Below are 25,283 nucleotides of genomic sequence, written 5' to 3' on the forward strand. Positions count from 1 at the left end.
GTTTTGCAAACTTAACTGGGGTTTCAGTTTTTATTTGTAAATGCTGTCAGATCTATAATTTTAGAGTCAATCTACAAGCTGGTGTTTAAGGAAGGAATATATAAGACTGAGGTATTTACTATGACACACAGGAACAGGGAAAAAACATGAACAAGCTGGCACTTTGTAGTTCATTATTGCCCTCCTTTAATAAAGTAATAGATGCTTCAGAATGGCTTTGAAGTCATTGCCAGCTTCTTCATGGGGCTGTGAAATTTGATACTTGTACTTGTAAGCAGTCTCTGAAAGTACAAACTGGAATGCTTGTGAATTCATTCAGAGACTTCCAAACTCTAATCTGTCCTGGGAATGGGAATAATGAGGCTAAGAGAGGAGGTGGGGGGAAATGGATCCAGTAAAGACTGGTGACTGGTTGTCAACTTTGGCCGTCTTTCAGGGAGATGGCCTTGCACTTTGCAGAGATAAACAGTGGTTTCCCTAAAAGATGGAAGTGAATTTTAAGAGGGAAGCTTGGTTTTCCCAAAAATGTCTTCTTATTTAAGAAGCCTGTGGTAGACTCAGGTTAAACCTGTATTCAATAACATGTGTATTGTTCTGGAAGGTGTCGTGTTGCAAGCTGGTGTTGGTAGGTTAGAGGCAAGGCTTACGAAAACTTCATTTTGAGTAGGACCACTGCTGAGAAATTGGGAACAGCCAAAGTGCAAACTATTTTCTCTTGGTCTACCTAATCCTAGCTCTGCTATTTCACTGACTGTATGAACTTGGAAAAGTCTCTTAACTTTTCTAGCCCTCTACTGTTTCATTTGCAAAATGGAGGAATTGGTCTAAATGACCTCCAAGTTTCCTTCTAATTTGAAATCTATGATACTCTCCTCGAGGAACTGTTCCTCTTGCCAAATGCATCTTAAATAAAGTGTCATTTTGGCTTATTTTCTTTATCCTGAAAATGTCAGCAAGAGTTTTACAAGTGTCATAAATTAGACAGTAAACTAGGGAAACCTTGTGCCCAGAGAGGGATTATAGTCTTAGCTGCACATGTACCTATGATCCTTGTTACTCCACAGTCCGTGATTGTTGGCAGTCAAAAGAGCCTGGGACAGTTCTTTAGAAGTGGCCTTGTATTCCCACCTTTGTACAAGTGGTCCCCTATGTCTGTGATGCTCTTTCTGCTAACCTCTGCCCTTGAGAATCCTTAACTTCCTTTAAAGTTTCTTTAAAATTTCCTTAAGAATCAGGTACCACTTTCTCTCGAAGGCTTTCCCCAGCCTATCTCCACTTGCTAGTTTCTCTCTCTCTCTCTCTCTCTCTCTCTCTCTGTCGCTCTCTCTATATCTCCCTCTCTCCCTCCCCCCATTTGTCTCTCTCTTATTGTCTTTCCTCTTTCACTTTCAGTGATTTACTTTATCCTTCTCTCTTTTTCTATCTTTCCCCCCTCTTGACTCAATTTCTGTCTCTCCTCCCTTTCTCACCCTTTCTTCTCTTCTCCTTTTTTTCCCTTCCCTTGTCCCTTGCCTTCCCTTCCCTTCTCTTGCCTTCCTTTACTTTGCCTAGTCTTCCCTTTCTTTCCTTTCTTCCTTTCCCTTCCCTCTCCTTCCTTACTTCCTTAGCCTTGCCTTCCCTTTCTTTTCCTTGTCTTCCCTTTCCTTCCCACCATACATCCCCTTCAACTGTCCAGTAAAACATAAGCTTCAGATTTGATTTTGTATCTACAGTTCCTTACCCCCAGATTCCACTAGTGGTCCTTGCCCTGTCTATTTGCTTCCAAGTATTTAGAACAAAGGTTGACACTTTCATTTATCATTCTAGGACAAACAGCACTTTCTGCCTTTATTACCTGATCTGTGACATTAGAAATTTCTGAGTTGTAAATGCTAAATTCAGAGAGAAATGTGCCTTTTGTGAGAAATTTGCTGAGTGGCGAAAGAATTGGTGAAGGGTTTGAGAAAGGAAGCTCAAGATTTGAAGTGAGGAGGAGACCCGATTTCAAACCCTACTTCTAACTATCTTTTCCTATTCTTATTATGCTGGGTAAATCACTTCCTTTCTCTGGGCCTCAGTTTCTTGTGCTGTAAAATAAGGGAATTGGATCAGAGGAACTCCAAGGTCCTTATGTTTCTAAATCCTTGGTCTTATAAAAGCTTCCAATGAAAGCACAACCCCTTGCCTGAACAGAAGACACCCTCCCAAAGTGGGTATCTAAATACAAAGAAGTGCTGGTGAGGGGATTGGTTGTAGTGAGTTTGAAGACCTGGGTTTGAATACAGGCTTTGCCACTGCCTAGACCCTAGAGTCAGGGGAACCTGAAATCAAAGGGGGGCTCAGAAAGCTGTGTGACCCTGGGCAAGTCACTTAACCCTGCCTTCCCTAGTTCTTCTGTAAAATGAACTGGTGAAGAAAATGGCAAAGCACAGTATCTCTTCCTAGAAAACTCCAAATGGGATCATAAAGAGTAGCATATGACCAATTGACCAAATAACAACAAAACCCTTGTGAAATAATTCACTTTCCTCTCTGATATCAGTTTCTTTATCTCTTAATATTGGGATAAAAAAATGTCCATTATTTACCTTAGAGAGTATTTGTGATAAAAAGATTGCACTTAGAAACATGAACTATTAGGAAACCTCATGTTTCAGAAGGTTGGGGAAAAGGAGGCAGGCATCTTCAATATTTAGTGTTTTTAAATTAATGAATGAGAAGCAGAAATGAGTACATGCATTTAGAATTTAATTCAGTTTAATTCAGCAGACACTGTGTACAAGGTACAAAGGAACATATTGACAAAAATGGTATCTTTCTTGCCCTCAAGGAGCTTCTGTTCTTCAGGATGTTATCACTTGTCTGGCTCAAATGTAAAGCTAAACTAAAAAAATGACAGGATTAACTATGTTGGTAAAGGATATCCAACAAAACAAAAGGATACTCAACAAAGCAAAAGAATTCTAAAGGAAAGAGAATTAAGAATTAAGAAGCCTGGTTTCCCCTTGAAAAGATTATTTTAATTCAATTTCTAACAAAAACTTGGCTTCATAGAAAATTTGTCTGAGGGTTTTCTATTATCCTCTCTCATTCATTTCTGAAATTTGAGGACTTGGTTATTTTGCATTTATAAAGTTACATCTTTGGAAGTGTAGGGGTAGGAGAAAAGGCAGAAATACTGGGGAAATATGTCAAATTTGAGTAAGTATATATGGCAGCTAAGTGGTACAATAGACAGGACTCCAGGCCTGGAGTCAGGAAGACTCATCTTCCTGAGTTCCAACCCTACCTCAGACATTGACTATCTGTGTGACCCTGGGCAAGTCATTTAACCCTGTGTACCTCAGTTTCCTTATCTGTAAAATGAATTGGGAAGGAAATGGCAAACCATGCCAGTATCTTTACCAAGAAAATCCCAAATGGGTCATGAAGAGTCAGATGCAACTAAAATTAATGAATGTGTGTGTGTGTGTGTGTGTAGTGTTGTTACTATGAAATACTTAGACTAGAGTCAGTTCCCAGTTTACAAACTATTTGTGTTCAGAGAGTTCTTTTGTAAATCTTTTGTAACTTGCTTCCCCATAGCAACTGTTAGAAACTTAGCCAATAAACCTTATTGAACCTACCTTGTCACTGAAGCATTGTGTACTGGCAATGAAAAGTAATAAAACATAATACTGCTGCAATGCTGGCCAATTGAGAAGCAAACAAGTCTAAAATGATGTCAACAGCCAGAAACAAAAACTAATCAAATAAATAAGAAAGAATTCTTCATTTAAAATCTTGTTAATTAAGGAAAAAGTAGGTTAAATGAGAAGAGGCTAAGCTAGGAGAGAGGCAGTGCTGTATTTTGGGTTTCTACTCTTTTGGGTCCCTGAGCTTCTTATGTGAAATGAAGGAGCCAAACCAGAGGCCTAATTTGAAAACCAGGGAACTTTTATTATAAAGACAACTTCTGGAGCCATTTGAAAGAACATAGGTTTGCTATTCTATTATAGCTTATCTTCACTTCAGGCGTTATGCTTTTCTTTTTCATTGATATAAATATGCTGCTGCTATAATTTGTATTCCTAGGACTTATTTTATAGCCCTCAAACTGAACAAAGCTAGGAGAGGAGACTAAGAGAGAAAGGAAAAGGAAACGAGAGAAAGGGAGATTTTCCTAATATTTTGGACAAGACTTAAATAAGAGAAAGAAAAAAATTAAAAGGATATGTTATTCTCAACTAGAAGAAGCTAGGAATATAAATCTAGCTTCAGATGCTTATCAGGTGTGACCTTGGGCAAGTTACTTAACTTCTGCCTCAGTTTTTTTTTTTTATTTGTAAAATGATGATAATAATACTATCTACATGCTGTGGTTTTTGTAAGGGTCAAATGAGATAATTGTAAAGTACTTGGTATAATGCCTGGAACAGAGTGTTATATAAATATTATTGTTATTTGTAAAAAAGAACAGATGTCCGAAATAGATTAATAGGACTGAGAATGATGAAAGACAAAGGATAAGGCAGAAGAATGTTGTGTCCATTATCATCCTGAGGGAGAAGAAGGACCATGGTAGCTAAGAGGCTATTAGATGCTTTCCTGGGGTGGTTTGGTTACTTGATGGAATAATATGTATTTATGCACTAATGATCTTAGGAAGGTAGGAATGGGAGACTGATGATATGTACAACCAGCTGTTATATATATAGAATGTTCCATATCAAGAATGTTTATAACTTGTGGAGCAAATGCTATGCTAGTGAAGAGTTACAGCTAGGAACAAGATGCCTGAGATGCTAAACAAAGCATGTGACTGAATGACCCATCTTCTTTCTAAAGGGTGGTTGACCACTTGGAGCTTTTAACTGTATGTCCCTCCAAGAAGTTGTTGTCAAGGCTGTTCTCTGACAAGTTACTGAGAAGTAGACAAATGGTAGAAAAGTTATGTAAACCCTATATTTTGTAACATGATTTGACAGAGTCACTGGACATGTTCTATGAGCATTGCCTAGTTTCTTATTCATTTGAAATGCTTTCTTCTACTCCCCCCCTCCATTTCTTTCTTATTCCTTTAAAGTGATGCTGAAGGTGCCTTGGCAAGTTTTCTTAAGAATTTGAGAGCATTTTTCTCATACAATTTTTATAGATTCCTACAGATTCTGATCATGACCTTGGTTAAGTAGTAAATTGAATATAACCCACATTTGTGGTTTCTCTCTGATGTCATCATTAGCACTAGTGAAACTCTCAGAACACATGCTTTGAAGAGAGATGATGAGTCTCTCCCCCCTTCTTTTTTTAAAACTAAAAATAAAACTCCATCTGACTTACTATTCTTTGTGTAGTGTAGAAGTAAACCTTTTTAGACACTTTTTTTAGGTTTTTATAAGGCAATGGGGGTTATGTGGCTTGCCCAAGGCCACACAGCTAGGTAATTATTAAGTGTCTGAGGTCAAATTTGAACTCAGGTCCTCCTGATTCCAGGCTGGTGCTCTATCCACTGTGCCACCTAGCTGTCCCTAGATGCTTGTTTTTGACATGAATGGAAGAGATCATAGACAGATGTTATTATATTAGGGGATGGAACTGGAAATGTTGGGAGGTAGGAGTAGAAAAACTCAGAAAAAGTATGTTACAATATGTGACTATATTTTTCCTGCATTCTCAAGAGATTACCTTAGTCTCAAAGCCAATCAGAAATCAGTTTATAGTTATGAGGTAAGAAGGAAAAACTGCTCCTGTAGCCTATTTATAGAATACTTCCAAAAAATTCAAAAATAAGATTTGTAATTTCATGAGAAATCATCTTTTTACTGTTCTATGTTATAGAAATGCTTTTTCATTCCATTAATTAAAAATAAAATAAATAAAATGGAAATAATAACATATTATAAATTGATTTTGAAAAAATAGTTCAGAAAACATGCAAAAAACAATGAGCTTCTAGCTAAAAAACTTATTACCTAAAATGAAAATCACAGTCTTGATATATATGACAAATAGTTTTCTTTTAAAAATTCAATCGGTCAGGTGAAGTATTTCTGTGCCTTTGCTTTGTCCCCTTTGCTTTTTCTGCATAACCGCTGGCTTCAATTTTTCCTTTCTCACTTCTGCCTCCCAAAATATCTACCTTTTTTCAAACCTCAATGCCAAAACAATTCTTTCATGATTTCCATAGTTGTTTGTGACCTGACTCTCCTGTCTTTAAATTATTTTTGAATTTACTTATTTAAAAAAATAACTTTTATTTATTTTCACTTAATATTTCTCAATTACATATAAAATTCATTTACATTGATTAAAAATTATTTTTTGATTTCTATACTCTTCCTCCTATTTTCCCACTCTAGAGAAGGCAAGCAATATGATATCAATTATATGTGTGAAATCATGCAAAATACATTTCTATATTAGCTATGCTGCAAAAGAAAACTTACAAACACACATGCATACACATACAACCAAGAAAAAATAAAGTTAAAAATAAAATCTGATCCATTCTCTCCCTAGAAGTGTTTAGTATTTTTCCTCATGGGGTTTTTTGGAATTGTCTTGGTTTATTTACTTGATTAGAATAGCCAAGTCTCTTATCTTAATATCATAGATGTTACAGCTGGAAAAGTCCTTAGAGGTCATTAAACCTAATTCTTCTTCATTTTGCTTTTAGGGAAATTGAGGCAGAGAGAAATTAAGTGAATTGATAAGGTATATATAAGGGCTGGATTTGAATCTGTCTTCCAGAATCTAAGTCCAATTCCCTAGCCAGTCTGCCCTGTTGCCCCTCTTCTGGTGTTTCTGTTTTATCTACCAACTGGAATGTGAGTTTTCTGAGGTCAAGAATTATTTGAATTCTGTTTTTGCATCACCAGTAATTAGTAGAATATCCTGTACATATTAGGCACTTGATAAATATTTAAGTTGAACTGCATTGTTTTGTTTTTGTTTTAAACAGGTTAATTGAACATCATGAAACAAGGGTGATGGATTGAAGATGAAGAATTACATACATTATTATTTTCTTTTGAATGTGATGTATATATGGATTTCTTTTGCATGACATGTTTTATTCATTTCAAAGATTTTTTTTTTAATTTTGAGGAGAGGGCCTCCAGTAGAGAAGAAAATAGCAAACTGCACCAGTATCTTTGCTAAGAAAACCCCAGATAGGGTCATGACAAGTCAGATGTGACTGTACAACAACATTTAAGTGAAAGGGCTGTTTAAAAGTGAAAAGATAGAAATGAGGACCATTGAGGTATTTATTTTAAAATGCACAGAAGAAAGAAGGAAATTCAAAAGAAATCATAGATGAGGCAGGACAACTTTGAAAGGAACATTGAATTTGTCATACACTTATAAACAAAACAAGTTGTCCAAAAAAGTTGGTGTTTCAAATGCAAAATTTCTATTCTGTCTATGAAAATATTATTTTTCCTCTATTGTTTCCAGTTCTTTGATGTTATAAAAAGTTCTACTATAAATATTTTGGTGTATGTGGGACCTTTCCTTTGACATTTTCCTCCGTAGGATACCTTCAGAATAAAAAAAAATGTTCAGATTAAAAAATTAAAGCAAAAAATAGGATAGGTATTGAAATAGTGGTATGCTCTGATAATTCAACTGGCATCTTAAATTATCTTTGCAGAGATATTAGGACATTCTACATTTTCAATCCTTTATTCAAACCACCTATCCTTGTGTTGCACAACAAAGCAAAATAACAACTTCATCATTGTTGCATGAGGATAAACCAGCAACTTACTCAGAATTGTCCTTTTTCTCTCACTCTTTCCTACTTGAACATAAGAGGAGCTCCACCTGTCACATAAGAAAGTAAGGACATTTCCTAATAAAATGTACTTCTTTTGGTCTTTCCTCCCACTTCAAAGGACAGTGCATTTGCTTGAGGGATTTTTTATGCACCTACCATTTTCTTATTAAAAGGTAAGATCAAAAGTACTGATTCCATTAAGTATATTAATCCTTGTGTCTATTTAATCTCTAGCAAGAGGAGGGAATCCCAAAGTTTGGACTATTTTCATTCTTTCATTTCAATGATATTGGTATTGATGATGATAATTATCATTGGTGATGATGGGGGTATTTATGCTTATCATGATTAAACATATTAACTGAAAACTTAAAAGGGTGTTGGGAGTTATTAATAAGATGACAAATTACCTCTTTCCATCTCACTCTCAGTGTCTTTTTGTAAATCTTTTTCTATGCCCCTTCCCACATACATACTCTCTCTTTTTCTCTCTCCTCTCTCATTTAATGTAGCATGTATAGAGTATCTTACAGCATATAAAAGCATATAGTAGAGTGTCTAGCACATATGCATATTTTATATATTTATATAATATTTATGTAGAACTATGATTTCATCAATATAGGTGACTCCCAATGTGAACACTCTCTGTACCAATTTAGATCAATAACTCTGAATTTATGATTTTAGAAACACTAAGGTTTAAGTGACTCCCATAGGCTTGGATGTCTAAGAGAATGACTTAAACTCAGTTTTTCTGACTTTAAGACTAGTCCCTTATCTACCACATAATGCTGTTTCTCACATACATATCATTTATTTGTTCTACACCCACAAGATTTCTAGCTCAATAACATGTTATTACTTGAGAAACAAAACATTTGAAATAAAAGCTATAAAGATTCTTTCCTCTAAATAATTTCCATGTATACCATCAACTGAATGCAGTAATTTAACTTATCTCCTGTCTCCTGCCCAGGCCCCACAGACATTGTTGAGAAGAGCAATCGTTCTGGAAAAGGAGCCCATCTTTCTCATCGCCACACTAAGCCCTAACCAAATGACAGCAACTGGCAGGTAAGCCCCAAAGCCTTGGTAGTGACAATCTCCCATCAGATCATATTCTCTGTAGTAGTCACAGCCCATTTATTTATCATGCTAGGAAGTAGAACCAGCACTTGCTTCTATGGGTGCTTCAACCACAGCTACTGAGAACCCAGAAAAGAAATTTCATGTTCATAATTTCTTATAGCACAGTAATATTCTATTACAATCATTTAGCACAATTTGTTTGACCATTCCCCAATCAGGGGGTAACTATTTCCCCTTTTCCCTAGTTCCCTACTGCTACAAAAAGTGCTACCATAAATATTTTTATATTCACCTCCTTGGGGTATATGCCTTGAAGTGTTATATATAGACCAAAGGGTGGTGACATTTGATCCTTTTCTTTACTTAATTTCAAATTATTTTCCATAACAGATCAATCCATAGGTCCAACAGCAATGCAGCAGTGTGCCCATCTTTTCACAATGCTTGCAAAACTGACTCGTTATTTTTATCATCTCTGTCAGTTTGCTGGGGGTAAGGTAGAATGTCAGAGCTGTTTTGATTTGTATTTTATTAGTGATATAGGACATTCTTCTGTATGGTCATTAAATGTTGGTTTTTCTTGCTTTGAGAACTATTCTTATTATGTGATCATTTTTTTCTATGGGAGAATAACTTGTGGTATTATGTATTTCTATTATCTGCCTATAAATCTTGGATATCTGACCCTAAATAAAGGGTCCCATTTTCCCAGATGTAAGCCACTTCCCTTCTCATCTTAGTTGCTTTTATATTATTCACATAAAATCTTTTTCCATTCCATGTAATCAAAACTACTATTTGATCTTTTCTAATTGCCTCTCTCTTTGCCAGATTAAGAATTCACTTGCTAGTCAGATTTCTGAAAGGTACCTGATCTTATGTTCTTCTAACTTTTTAATGGTATATCTCTAATACCCAGATAACATATTGAGTTTATTGAGGCATGAGATGGAAGATGTTTGTCAAAACTTGCTTCCTGCCAGATGTCTTTTCAGTTTCCCTAGAAATTCTTGTCAAATATGAAGTTCTTTCCTATGTAATTTATGTTTGGGGGCTTATTGAACACTGGGTTATTATGTTCAATTATTTCTGATTCTTGTCTAGTCTGTTCTATTCTTTCATATCTAGTCTGTTCCATTGTCAGACATTATTAATAGTACCATCATCTGAATGTACCATCTTAGGTTTAAAATATAGAAAAAATTGAAGGAATAAAACAGATTTAGAGATAGTTTTTTTTTTAATATCTGAGGCATGCAGCACCAAATATACTTTCAAATTAATTTTTAAAAACAAGTTCAGCTGAATTGGAAAGAGTCCTGCAGGATACCTTGCCATGTGGAGAGGAGATAGAGACCATGAGACAAAGTCCTCCATAAGTTAGTTTTTTGTTTTGGCTTCTTATTCTTGCTAATGAGGTGGTTTTTCCTACTACTAAAGGATTAATATTATTGGTATCCTTTAAATTTCAGGACTCTGAGACTCAATGTGGTTGTCCTACTTTGGTTACATGACAGAAGAAAGAAAAGAGTGGTTCGCCATGGAAATCAGTGGGCAAAACAAAACAGGGGAGTGGAATTCAGTTTGTCCAGTTCCACAGAGGATGTCAATGAGGTAGGGGTAGAGCTTTCGTGTGTCTTGATGAGCTGTACAGGGAAGACATAGAAAATGATCATGATGACTGAATTTCTTGGTTTAATCTTATCTATGTCATAGACACCTGACCCTTATGAGAAGGAGTGAAGGGAACAATATGGAAAATTATATAATCAGTCTATCATATAATGCTCCACTTCCTACATTCAGTGATTTAGATGTTGAAGTTCCTTGCTCATGAAAAACTCTTTCCCATCTTTGTATTGACTGTTTGCCATGGTGGGAATGTATTCCCTTCTTGTCTATAGCTTGTTGAATTTTTACTTCCTTGTGACAAAGTTCAACCTTTATCTTCTACAAGGAAGCTTTTCTGTCACTTCCAAAATCTGAAATTGTCCTTAAGGCAGCTAGGTGACTCAATGAATAGAGCACTGGGCTTGGAATCAGGAAGACTAATCTCCATGAATTCAAATTTGACCACAAACATTTACTAGCTGACCCTGGGCAAGTCAGTTAACCCTGTTTGCATCAGTTTCCCCATCTGTAAAATTAGCTGGACCAGATAGTTAAATCACTCTAGTGTCCTTTCCAAGAAAACCACAAAAGTGGTCACAAAGAGTTGGATGGAACTGAAATGATTCAACACCAATATATATATATATATATATATATATATGTACACACACACACACACACACACACACACACACACACACACATATATATATATATATATATATATATATATATATATATATATATATGTATATTATCTCCCCAATAGGATTGAAACACTTGGAAAACTTGAACTGTTTCACCATTTGACTTTTATCTCTATCATCCAGAAGAGTGAAAATGTTTGGAGAATGCCTATTGAATGATTTATCCTCGCCTTTAGAATCTTCACATAAAAGAAGTAAACAACTTTGACTTCACAAGCTAAGTGGGATAGGAATGAAATACTTGGTCTATAACATTCTAAAAGAAGAACGGAAGCAACAAAAATAGTTGAAGATTTTTAAGGCTATTTTGGACTTTGTATTTAAATAAGAGGAATGTGGTGATGAATGAGGAGACACAAGCATATTGCTCCTTGATCAGCTTAGGTTTTTTGGTAGATGACAACTTTTACCAAGGATAAGGAAAATCATTGTGGCCCATTCACTCTGAACTTCTGAATCTCTACTGAGATGCAGAATCAAGAGAAGAGTGAGATCTTTGAAAGAGAAAATAAAAATAAAGCAACTACATGGTACAGTGGCTAGAGCTTTGGATTTGGGGTCATCAAGACAAGTTCAGATCCTTTCTCAAACTCTTACTAGTTTCATGAACCTGAGTAGACCATGACCTTCGGGAGCCTCAGTTTGCTCATTGGTAGATTGGGGGGGGGGCGGAAATAACCAATTTTCATACCTTTAAGTACTAATCTTTAAGTTAGGTCTAGAGTTATTCTTATTCAAAAAGAGGGAACCTTATGTAGCTATTAGTACATAAAGATGTGAGACTGAAATGAGGAAGTAAAACATCTGGAAGGTGAAGTCCAACTCTAAGCTTGATTGGAAAGAATTTGCTTGACATGAACATGAAATCCAAATATAAAACTGGTGTCTAATCTCATCTTTGCAGTTTCCATCTCCATTTCTTCCTGACCTGCCAGTTTTCCGTTCTCTTCTTGCAATGTAGAAATACCTCCAGGTTTGGGACAGACAATTTTGGGTTTTTATCTTGTTGCCAGCTGGTGGTGGGTACCTGCCCAAGTCCTCTCTGCCCTGCAGCTCTCCTACACAGTGGCAAACATGCTTCTGGAGACTCAGGTAGAACCTTCAGGACTGGGATAATGAGATTAAGTTTTAAACAGCCACAGATTTAATGTGTACTATTAGTCACTCAGGGCAAATTTTTTTGTTATAGTTTAGGCAATTTGTGATGAGGAAGAGAGAATAAATAAAGACTGCAGCCTTCTTCCACGTGTGATTCCTATAGCTTGGTCAGTGATGAAAGATATTATTTATATTCATCTCTTTTTGGTGTTGAGTATGGTACACAAAGGTTTCAAATAAACCAGAACTCCCCAAATTATTTCAGTGACCAGGAATTTGGCAACAACTGTCACTGAATCATTAAAATTGGAAGAGAGCTCAAAAATTAAATCCAACCCTCTTGCTCACTTTATAGAAGAAATTGAGTCTCAGAGAGAGGAAATGACTTGTCCAAAGTCACATAACTCATTTAGTTCACTTCAAATTTTGGTTCAATGACTACTCCCTATAGGGGGTTTTCCTCCAGTAAAGTTTAGTTTATAATACTAAGTATTTAAATATTGTGGCTAGGTGGCATAGTGGATCAAGTGCTAGTTCTAGAAACAGGAAGACATGAGTTCAAATCTGGCCTCAGATATTCACTTTGTGACCCTGAGCAAGTCATTTCATCTCTGTTGTTCTCAATTTCCTCATCTGTAAAATGACAATAATAGCAATAAGATGGTTGTGAGGATCAAATGAGACAATAATTATAAAGTACTTAGAGAAAGCATTACTTATGTATGATTATCATTATTATTTTAAATAAATGCATCTGAATTAAATTGAATTATAGCTAAGTCAGGACTGGAATCCAGGTCTCCGATGATATTTTTATTACAACTAATAGATTTTTCTCTCTCAGTGAGTGCAGTTGCTTTAAAATAACATGGAACATGAAATATAAAATTCTCTAATTAGCTAAATTTTTCTCTTTCAGTGAATGCAGTTGGTTTAAAGTAACATGAAAGATGAAACAGAACCCTTTAATTAGTTAAACACTAAATCAAATAAACACAACTTTTTAGGAATTATGTTTGATTTATGGTATTTAGTCAGTTGAATGAGTGAGAAAGAGGAGGAAAATAGGAAGGAAGCAAATTAGGTGAATTCAGCAACATATATTAACTAAGAATTAATTTTTCTTTGTGATCTTACTTAATAAAAATGCTATTTTTTTGCATTTCTTAAATAAAGGGATGTACCTGATGACCCAGAGATCCTCAAGACTCAACTCACACAGTCTGAATTTGATGGGTTCACCTCACAATAGACTTCAATATTTCCCAGATTCATTTCCAAGTCTACTGTCTGAATATGAGTCTATATAGACAAAGTGGGCTGGATGACTGAAGGGCATTTAATATCCCAGATATGTCTTATTGAGACGAATCCCAGGCAAACAGACAAAAACTTACTTTGAATTTCCACTCACTTATGTCTCTTGCAAAGTAATCCTTATAGCTTTTATATTTGTTTAATTCTTGATCTTCCAGTTAGAATTCTTGAGGGCAAGGATCACATTGTCTGTGGTATGTCTGTTGTGGCACAATTGATGCCAAAGTCATCTCCACCAATGAAATGCTTCAGAATGCAAAGCACAGTCTTAGGGGTAGGAGGAAAACTGCTCTGCACATGTCATGTCCACTAATAAACAAGTAGAGGCCAGGCTGTTAGAAGTAAGATACTCTGAGAAGCACAGGCATGGGCTTATGGTCTTTTGGAAGCAGTCTTGAATATACCCATGTTACTTGTAAGGTCCAGTCACTGTGATTTGTATCAACCAGAATCCATTGAAAATACCAATGAGCATAATTCAATGGACCCTGAAATGGGTCCTATAGATATTTCTGTATCATATGTAGCATAAATGATTGATTTCCTAATCATCAAGAATAAGCTAAAAACTCTGCTTGACATGATCGATTTAAGAAGATAGGAAAGTATCAAATACATATTAGAAATATTTCCATTGAAAATAGTTAAATTATTTTAAATGATTCAATAATAGTCTTACATTGTCAATCTTATGCCATTGCTAGGCAAAAGTATTTTGTATTCATATCAGAGATGGTGAGAGATTTGGAGACTTTGCCATTTAAGAAACATTTGAAAGAATTGAGTATGTTTAGCTTGGAGAAGAGAAACATTGTGAGAGATATGAGAACTGTCTTCATAGATCATCAAGTTGAAAAGGAATAAGACTCATTCTGGTTGGCCCTAGAGGGCAGAAAGAGAAGCAATGCCTAGAAATTGCAAAGAGACAGAATTAGCTTCATATAAGGAAAAACAATCTTTCTACCAATTGGAGGTTCATCAAAATGCTAGTGCTAATGGATGTCCCTTCCTTGGAAGTCTTCAACTTATCATTGATAGGTGAAGTGTTAGAAAATATATTTGATTTGACATATGTTGGATTACCTGGTTTGGCTCTTCACTTTTAAGGTTCTCTGTAACTTGCCCCAATGTATTTTCTAATCTCATTATGTTTGTCTCCTTCCTATATTCTGGCTTTTCCTGTCTTTCACACATGAGATACTTTCATCTCTTGTCTCCATGCATTTGGATTGGCTGTCCTTCATGCTTGGAATGCTTACATCTTCACCTTATAGAATCCCTCATTTCCTTTTGGACTTAAAATAAGCAATCCCCTTCCATAGGAAGCTTTTCCTGAACCTCCCCCAAAGCCCTCGTTTCCATAGCTACCTTGATTTTAGTTTGATTTATTCAGCACATAGCATATACAAATGCATGTCATAACTTCCAATGAGATATAAAGGTCTTGATTTTTGCTTTTGCACCCCCAATACCTGGCTATAGTAGGGGCTTAACAATACTTCCTAATTGATTGGCTCTGAGGTCCTGCCCAATGGTGAAATTCTGTGATTCTGTTGAAACCAGAAAGCAATATATTAATGGGACTTTTTACTAACCCTTGTTCCAACTTTCTTATCTCTATAAATTCTTTATAGGATTGTCTAGGTAGATGTGGGGAGTGGAGGTGCTCATCCTATAATATATTACTGTAAAATAGGGAAAGAAACTGGATCTGTGATTCATTGGGAACTTTCTCTACTAATGTTGGTTAGCATCTTCTCTGCAACTTCTAAGTTTCAGGGAGTTGCCTTAAGCGCTGAAATGTCATCTAGGTGACACAGCCTATATGTGCTGTATGATATGTGTGTGATACAATGCTATATATATAAGACAATAAGACAATAAAACTTTCAGTACTTCCAGTGATCACTGGTGTGGATGTTCACTTCCTTAATGCAAATTATAACCTCATTATTGAGCAAGAAATATCTTCATGGGATTTTCAACATAATCATAAATTTTAATATGCAAGCATTTTAAGTATTAGAAAAGTGGAGATAATCGATTCTTCCTTTTGGCATTCTGACTCGTTCTCCACTAAAATGTGCAGTGGAACTAAGAATGGAGAGACATTGAGTTATTTTCAAAGGTATCAATATTTTAAATATCAATATTTTAAAATCCATGAAATTCCTTCCACACCTTAGTATATAGTCTTCATGAGTTGTCATGGAAGGAAACAATAATCTATCTTCCTCCCTCCATTCCTCATGCCTTCCTCTTTTCCTCCTCCCTCCCCTCCTCCCTTCCTCCCTTCCTCCCTCTCTTATGATTATGTACATATGGATATCTATTGGTAAATATGATAGATCATATTCTATAGATATAATAGGCAGATATGATGGATATGATAGATATATCAGTATATTTTTACAACTACCTGTTTATAGTTACACATAAGTGATTAGTTTCTTCTATAACTGTTCTAAGGTGTGAAAGGAATGTCCACACTAAAAAGTACATGAATCTTTTGAAATATTGATATTGTTGATAAGAATTCAATATCTCTCTTCATCTCTAGCTATATAATATATAGGTATACCAATACATATATCTATAGATATTTATTATAAATATAGATGATATAGATATATTCATACATATACCTATAAATAGAGATATTTATAGCTAGATATATTTATATGATTGGAAGGTATTTCTAAGGATTTTAAATCAATTATTTATTGACTATTTGGATAATATGCTAATTGCTTTAAACTTTTTTTATAAAAAGTTAATTTAATTGATTACTTTTTTGATAAAACAACAGGAACATTTCCTTATAGTCCTAATTCCTTTCCTACCAACACCCATCCTGTCCCTTTGTCACAAAGAAATCACTTAAACAAAACCATTTCATTATGGTCTATATCTACCAATAAATACATTTCCTCATCATTTAGACAAAACAAAATCTCATCATCTTTTCCTGGAATCAAAATAAGTCTTTAATTTGAATTCAGCTACTGAGTGTTGTCTTCATTTGTGTCATTGTAGTCATTGTAGTCATTGTGAGATGCTGTTCCCCTAGTTTCGCTTTTTTCGCTGTCTCATGTTTCTCTCATATTTTTCAATTCTTGGGTCTCAAAAATGCTCTATTATATTAATGCATCTCAATTTGTTCAGTTATGGAACCGAATGTTATAGATTTTCCTTTGTTTCATTCCTATCACTTGGGTCCTCAGTCTTATCAATGACAATAATGTTTGTCCTTCATTTTTGAAGAAAGCTAGGACATTAAGGACATGCCATGACAAGCACATGAATTGGATTTAAGTGAGGTGCTAAGTCACCAACCTCATTTTCTCCTCCAGAGCCACCTGGGGCTAGATATGAATTGAACTACTGGAGATGACCCTGCATGGGAGGCAGTCAGGGAGAAATGACTTGCCCAAGGTCATACAACTAAATAAGTCAAATGTCTGAGACTGGATTCAAACTCCTATCCTCCTGACTCCAAGGCTAGTGCTCTATCCACTGTGCCACCTAGCTGCCCACAATCTTTTTTTTGGTTTGTTTTGCAAGGCAATGGGGTTAAGTGATTTGCCCAAGGCCACACAGCTAGGTAATTATTAAGTGTCTGAGATTGCATTTGAACTCAGGTCCTCCTGACTCCAGGGCTGGTGCTCTATCCACTGTGCCACCTAGTTGCCCCCAATCTTATCAATAAACATTTAAGATACTAGGAGCTTTCTTACTGACCCTAGTGATAGAAGGTCTCTGATTTAGAGGCAGAGACTCCACAGGTTTAATTCAACCCTTTCATTTTACATATGAGAAGACTGAATCTCAAAGAATTTGAGACTTTTCCAAGATTACACAGTTAATGAAAGATAGAGCTGGGATTCCTTAGCTGGATGTTCTGATGCCAGTACTTTTCACTTCCTCATTACACTGGAGGATCCATACCCTTTTCTACTGTGCCATTGAAGTATCGGTGTCATTTCTTGGATCTCATTTTATTTCCATCTTTTAGTTTCTTCAGCTCTCTTCCCCAAAGGTGAGTGGCTGCCATTATAGTCATTCACTAAGAGATTAAAAATATCTCTTTCTCTGAGTGATAGTTTGGTATAATAGCAGAAGAAAATACTTGTCGATCCTGTGAGGAATATCAGAAGATAAGTGAGCTCAAATGCTCATCAGCCTAGGGCATACTTTTCGGGCTGTGAAGCTCACATGCCTGACACCTCAGGGACAGGGAACAAACTGAACCAGTGGGGTCACCTTAAAATATAAAGTTCCCAGAACTGCTTAGAAGGTATCATGAGCTTGTGACCAACTTTAAAAAAAAAGAGGTTGGACTTTGGGGAGCAGATGACAGCATAGTTAGCAGTTTGTTCCACCTCCATAAAAAGAGTTGGAGAGAACTAGAATTAGATCCCTCAAGTTTTGCCAAAAGGTCCTACAAGTTTCATCTTGCACCTGAGACATTTAGTTAATGGTTTTTTTCCCTCACTCATAGATTTAAATATTATTGCTGACAGCCTCCCCTGTTAAGATAGGGAGCTATGAAGCAGGGAGGAACATTCTTGGAGCTCTTTGGCCCTCTGGTTCTTGCCCTTTATATGTGAAGACAGTAAGTTCTCTGAATAACATGGAGGAAATGTCTTCATTTTCTTAACTACTAATCAAGCAGTCAATCAATCAAAAAAAGCAACCACACACATTTATTAAACATCCACCACATGTCAGACACTGTTAAGTGCTGGGGATTCAAAAAAAGAACAAAAACCAACAATAGCAACCCCCCAAAACTAAAATAGTTCCTATCCTCAAGAGATTATATTTGAATGTGGGAGATAATATGTAAAAAACAAAAACAAAAAAAACCCCATGGTATGTGCAAGATGCAGCCAAAGTAGATGGAAGGGGGGGCACCTAAATGACTTAATCATGGATGTGGAATTAGTATAGTGAGAGAACCAAAATTTGAAATCCAACTTAAAATTCAGATGATTACACCTTGCATCCCCAGAAGAGAAACTGTCAATATTTCCACCAGTCAATAAATAGGGTTGGTTGTGTCTGGTCTCTCTTTTCTACTGCTACTGCTAATTAATCCGAGTATAGTCACTTCTTATCACTCACCGGGATTACCACAGTGGTCTCTTAATAGGTTTTACTGCTTCTGCTTCTGTTCCTACACTGGTTTAGATCCCTGTTGGAATAATAACCCCTCATACTCTTATGGGAAAAACCCATTTTCCGCTTATACTCAAATGTCTTTAGCTACTACCTGTTGTCAGTGGCAAAGCAGAAAGGGTACAGAAGTTCAATTCAGAGATTCTCAGTTCTAACCTTAGCTCTCTGCTTCCCATTTGTTTGACCACTAACCTCTCTGGGAGATTGTTTCCTCATCTATAAAAAGTGGAAGTGAACCTAGATAACCTGTAAGATTCTTTCTTGCCTCAAATTCATAATCCAATGATTAAAGTTCAAATTATTTTGCTTCACATTTGAGACTCTTCATAATCTGAGAACATTCTACTTTTTCTATATTATCTCCCATGACTCCTTAGAATATGCTCTATGCTTCAATCAAACTGCATTGCTCTCTGAATCCCTGCTCTACAAATGTGACCTGTAATTTTACATCTTGGTGCCTATGTTTATCCTATCTCAAATATTTGAAGCATACTTCCCCCTTATTTGTCCCCTCCCCTCTTCATCTTTACTTGCTGAATTTCAACCCTTAAAGCCCAACTCAGAAACCTTTCCTCTGAGAATTTGTCTAAACTTTGTTTTTCTTCTCCCTAATGCATTTCATACATAATACTGAATATTATAACCATACTTCTTTCTTATGTAGTACATGTATGCTCTGGAGGTACTTTTCTGACCCCCTATCAGTATTGGCAGGCTGGTCCCTGGGATACAAGTACACCACCCCTTAGGGTTCTCTGGCTAACCCTGAGTGGTTGGAAGGTATTTTATTAAAGTCATATAGAGATCATGGGCTGCCACTGGTGTGTGTGTTTCCTGCCATGATTACCAGGTGATATTATTTGGTCAGCTAATATCCTTAGAAGGGCCATAAAGTTGTATAGTAAGGAAAGTTAGTCCAAAATAGCTCCTTGTTCCTCCCCACCCCCCAAAGAAGTCTGTGACACATGACATACTTTTCCACAAATACATAGCATGTCTGGGGAAAGTGGGATCAACCCTAAAGAACACACGTGGCAAAAGGTAAATTTTGCTGGAGTCTCTTTTACTGGAAGTACTTTTGTTGGAGTCTCAAGGTTCTTCTCTTAAATGATATGGTTTTCCTTTGGACTCTTGTGTAGCTGTGATTCTGCATCTAGTCAGGCCTTGGTTTTTGATCTTTATCCAATCAGAGGATACTGCTAGGATGTCTATGGGAAGATGGGAAGTCCTCTAAACCTCCAAAGTTCATTGGGTCTTCTGGTCAAGAGGACTGGAAGAGACTGAGACATGAAAGCTGAGAATTCAGATCTCCTCCCACCTTCTCCTCTCGACTTGATCATATTTCTTGGTTCTGAACTACTCAGATAAATTTTAGGTAACCCATAAGAGTTGACCTATCTTTCTCTTCCTTTCAACTTCACTCCAGTTCATCAAAGGACTTCTCACCTTTTATCTAAAACCACAGTATTTGATTGGGGTGTTTTTATAGGTTTTTTTTTTTTTTTGCAAGGCTTGCCCAAGGCCACACAGCTAGGTAATTATTAAGTGTCTGTGACCGGATTTGAACCCAGGTACTCCTGACTCCAAGGCCAGTGCTTTATCCACTGCACCACCTAGCCACCCCTTATTTGATTGTGAATAGAGGTATTTACACCTTGTTCCAACCTCTACCTGATTGACTCAATCTAAACAAGTTCTCACCTGATAAATGTACTAAGATTAAGTGGGTGGGGTTAAAAACCATCTCACTTAATGCTACTAATAGAATGTGAACTCCAGAACAGTCTTATCTAAAATTTAAATCTTTCCCACTTTGCTGTATAGAGTAGTATCTGAATAGATGTTTATTAAACAAAGGAATGAATGACTACTAAAAGTGGTTAATAGCAAAAATCTCTTCAAAATCCCAGCAGTTCTTCATCTCCTGGTAGACATGGCATCAGTAACAGAGTTGTTGAACTGGAAAATGATTATTCTTATACTGTTATGCTCTCCACCCTGTTCTGGACAACACCTACTTTGAATCAATAAATCAATACTATTAATAGACTGACATCTTTGTGTAGTACCTTACTAGAAGTGGGGAGGGTTGGGAGAATGAGGGAGTGATAAGGGTAAGGCAATGGGTGGACCAAAGTGATAGAAAATATAGTCCTGGCCTTCAAGGCTATTAAAGAACAGGACATATAACATAAAATAAAATTATGTAACATATAACAAAACTGGGGTTCCTTATCTAATTCCCATCCTCTATTCGTGGATTGACTTTAGGATTTTGTCCTAAGGCTATCCTTAATTCTTTTTATTTCTTTTTTTTTTAAATTTATTTTTTATTCTCATTTTGTACAAATGTTTTTCTTTACATTAATAAAATATACTTGTTTACAAGTAAACAAAATACCCCTCCCCCATGAATATAGATAGACTTGATTGGGCAAAAAAGTAAAGGGGGGAGAAAAAAATTAAAATAAAAAAAAATAATAGTAATAATTGTAGCTATGGCCAGGTGGTGCAATGGACAAAGCACCAGCCCTGGAGCCACAAGCACCTGAGTACATATCCAGCCTTGTAAACCCAATAATCACCCAGCCGTGTGACATGCAAGCCACCCGATCCCCACTGCCCTGCAAAAACCAAAAAAAAGAAAAAAAAAGACCCAAAATAAAATAAAATAGTAATAATAGTAGGGGTGGCTGGGTGGCAGACAGAGCATTGGCCCTTGAGCCAGGAGCACCTTGGGTCTGAATCTGGCCCCAGACAGCCAAAGATCACCCTGCTATGTGGCCCCAGGCAGGCCATCCAGCCCCACTTGCCCTGCACCCTCCCCCAAATAATAATAACAAAAAATGTGCTTCAGTCTTTGTTCCAACACCAACAACTCTGTCATGGGTGGATCTCATTCTTTATGATAAGTCCATCACAAAAGTTACTTCCATATTTTTCCAACCTTGCCATTGTTGATTATAACTCCCTCCTTTCTTATTTCTCCACTACTATGTACTATATTTTCTCTCTCCTTTCACTCTGACTCTGCTATAGGGTAGCTGAGTGGCACAGCAGACAGATCCCTGGTCCTGGGGCCAAGAAGCCCTGAGCCCCCATACCACCCCTTAGGCCCAGCATCCACCTGGCCCTATGGTCCTGGACAGGCCATCCAATCCCAGCCCCTTGCAAGAAGTAAAAAAAGAAAATGTGTTATATCTGACCACTGTCCCCCCAGTGTCCATCCTCTCCTCCTTTATTCACATCCCCACCTCTTCCCCCTGCTCCCCCCTCCTTCTTACTCCAGTTGTCTATACCCCATTGAGTATATTTGCTGTTTCCTCTCCTAGCCATCTCTGATGAGAGCAAACGTTCCCTCATTCCCCCTTGCCTCCTCCCTCCCATATCATTGCAATAGCTCATTGTAATAAAAAAAAATCTTATTATGTGAAATAGCTTGGACTATTCCCCCTCTCCTTTTTCTTTCTCCCATTCCATTTCCCTTTTTTTATTATTAACTCCATTTTTACACCATATTTTATCTTCGAATTCAGCTTTCTCCTGTGCTTCAACTATAAAAGCTCCCTCTACCTGCTCTATTAACTGAGATGGTTCATATGAATATTATCAGTATCATTTTTCTATACATGCAGTTCATCCTCATTAAGTCCCTCATATTTCCCCCCTCTCCTCCAATCTCCATGCTTCACCTGAGTCCTGTATCTGAAGATCAAACCTTCTGTTCAGCTCTGGCCATTCCAAAAGGAACCTTTGAAATTCCCCTGGTTCACTGAAAGTCCATCTTTTTCCCCTGGAAGAGGACATTCAGCCTTGCTGGGTAGTTCATTCTTGGCTGCATTCTAAGCTCTTTTGCCTTCTGATATATTGTATTCCAAGCCCTACAAACTTCCAATGTAGCTGCTGCTAAGTCCTGTGTGATCCTGACTGCAGCTCCACAATACTTGAATTGTGTCCTTCTGGCTGCTTGTAATATTTTCTCTTTGACTTGGGAGTTCTGGAACTTGGCTATAATATTCCTGGGGGTTGGTTTTTTGGGATCTCTTTCTCGGGGTGATCGGTGGATTCTCTCCATTTCTATTTTGCCCTCTGCTTCTAGAATATCAGGGCAATTTTCCTGTAGTAATTCTTTGAAAATGATGTCAAGGCTCTTTTCCTGATCATGACTTTCAGGTATTCCAATAATTTTCAAATTATCTTTCCTAAGTCTGTTTTCCATATCAGTTGTTTTTTCAGTGAGATATTTCACATTTTCTTCTAATTTTTCATTTTTTTGGTTTTGAAGTATTGATTCCTGATTTCTGGTAAATTCATCAATCTCCCTGAATTCTAGTCTTTGTCTGAAGGATTTATTCTTCTCAGAGAGTTTTCTTATCTCTTTTTTCCATCTGGCCAATTTTGCTTTTTAAAGCATTCTTCTCCTCAATAACTTTTTGAACTGTTTTATCCATTTGACCTAAGCTGTTTTTTAGCATGCTATTTTCTTCAGCATTTTTTTGAATTTCCTTGACTAAGCTGCTGACTTCATTTTCATGTTTTTCCTGCATCTCTCTTCTTTCTTTTCCCAGTTTTTCTTCTAACTCCCTCATTTGATTTTCAAAGTCTTTTTTGAGCTCTATCATAGCTTGAGCCCAATTTCTGTTTTTCTTGGAGTCTTTAGATGCAGGAGCTTGTGCTTCCTCATCTTCAGACTGAGTATTTTGATCCTTCTTGGGCTCATTTGCAAAATATTTCTCAATGGTCTTCCTCTTGTTTCTTTGTTCATTTTCCCAGCCTAAGCCTGTTTTTTGGGGGTGCTTCCTGAGCTTTTGGGACACTCCCACAAGGGTCTCAGTGTGTGAGGTTCTGTCTTCCCTCCTGGTCTGTGAATGACCATAAGCGCCCTCTCTGCCACTGGGCTGAGGTGGGGGGGGGGGGGGGCCTAGACTGCGATCAGGATCTGAATGTGGTCAGAGCTCCAGAGTCCTGTTCCAGGGGCAGAGGACAGAGCTCTGCAGTCTCTCTTCACTCCCCTCCCTCAGCTCAATGGGCTCATGCCCTGGGGGCTCCTGCTTACCGGCTCCGCCTGCTTCTGTGTGCCCTGAGGGCTGGGCTCCTCGTGCTCTCTCTGGCACAGGTCCCCCACTGTTCCCCCACTTTGTGCTGGTGCTCCCCGGGTACAGCTCAGGAGACGCCCCCGCTGCTGTGAGCTGAGGCTCCCAGCACCCTGGGGCTGCCTCCGGGAGGCTGAAGTTCTTTGGCTTTGGCAGGCCACCCCTCTGGCTGACCGCCCCTCTGGCCCCGGGGAGCAGAGCCTTTCTGCTCTTTTCCAGGTTACCCTGAGTAGGAGAACTGCCTCACTGGGTCCCTTTGTGAGTTCTGTCTCTCGAAAGTTTAGAGTCCTTAGTTTATGAGTTTTTATCAGAGAGCTCCTAAGACTGGATCCCTTCATGTCCCCATCTTGGCTCCGCCCCCAATTCTTTTTATTTCAACATATTTTCCACACTTTCTGGTATCATCAATTCCAATGAATTAACTATTATCATTATTCAGAAGACTGCCGAATCTATATACCAGCCCTTATCCTCTTTTGACTGTTGATTCCACATTTCCAACTAATTACTTCCTCACTTGTATGTTCCATAGGTTTCCAAACTCCAAAACAGAAATAGATTCTATCCCAAATAGAATTATTTGATGAATTCTCCCAAATTCTACCCTCCTCTTAATTTTCCTTTTCTTTCATAAATTATATGACCGAGTTGTCCATTTCTCTGAAATTTATCATCATTTCCATTTTCATCACTAGTTATTCATCATTGGAGAGAATTGGTCCAAAAATAACAATTCTTTTTATTAATTCTTCCTCATTTCAAATACTGAAATTGTCTTTATGGTAAGTCAAGAAATCATTAACTATTCCATGTCTAAGAAATGTATAGAAAATTAAAGTTTGCCATCACCATTATATCTATGCCAGCACTTAGCACACAAAGCAAGAACTTAATGCATGTTTAGTGAGTGATGCAATGTTTATTGAACTCTATGTCCAGATACTCTGTCCCCTATTTCTTCTTCTGTTGATCTTCCCTCAAATGCTTTCTACCATGCTTTCCCTGTCTCCTGATTTTCCCAGATGAGTAGATCTTCTTATTAAACAATGCTACTGTCTCTTTCCCCCTCTTTTTTATCTCTTTTTTTTCCTTCTGAAGTCCCATTCTAAACATGGGGTTTTTCCAAGGCCCAGTGATAACTATGAAGGGAGTGAACTCACCATTCTGGGTTCTCCTTGTTTCCCAGTAAGAACTTTATTTTGGCATGGAGATGTTTTCTTAAAAGGTGTGAAATCTTGACAAGATTAACTTCTTTATAAAGTATATATTATTTTGTTTTGTCCTAAGTCACATCATGGACCCCATATCTAAGAAGACTGATGAATTTGTATCCAATTCAGACATCTGACTTGTACTTCAGACAAGTTTTTTTTTTTTTAATAAGGAGACCAGAAAGGTGGAAAAAACCTGAATACGATGTCAGAAAGGGAAGAATCTTTTAGA

This window comes from Macrotis lagotis, chromosome 6 (genome assembly GCF_037893015.1).
Source record: "Macrotis lagotis isolate mMagLag1 chromosome 6, bilby.v1.9.chrom.fasta, whole genome shotgun sequence".
Classification (NCBI taxonomy): Eukaryota; Metazoa; Chordata; class Mammalia; order Peramelemorphia; family Peramelidae; genus Macrotis; species Macrotis lagotis.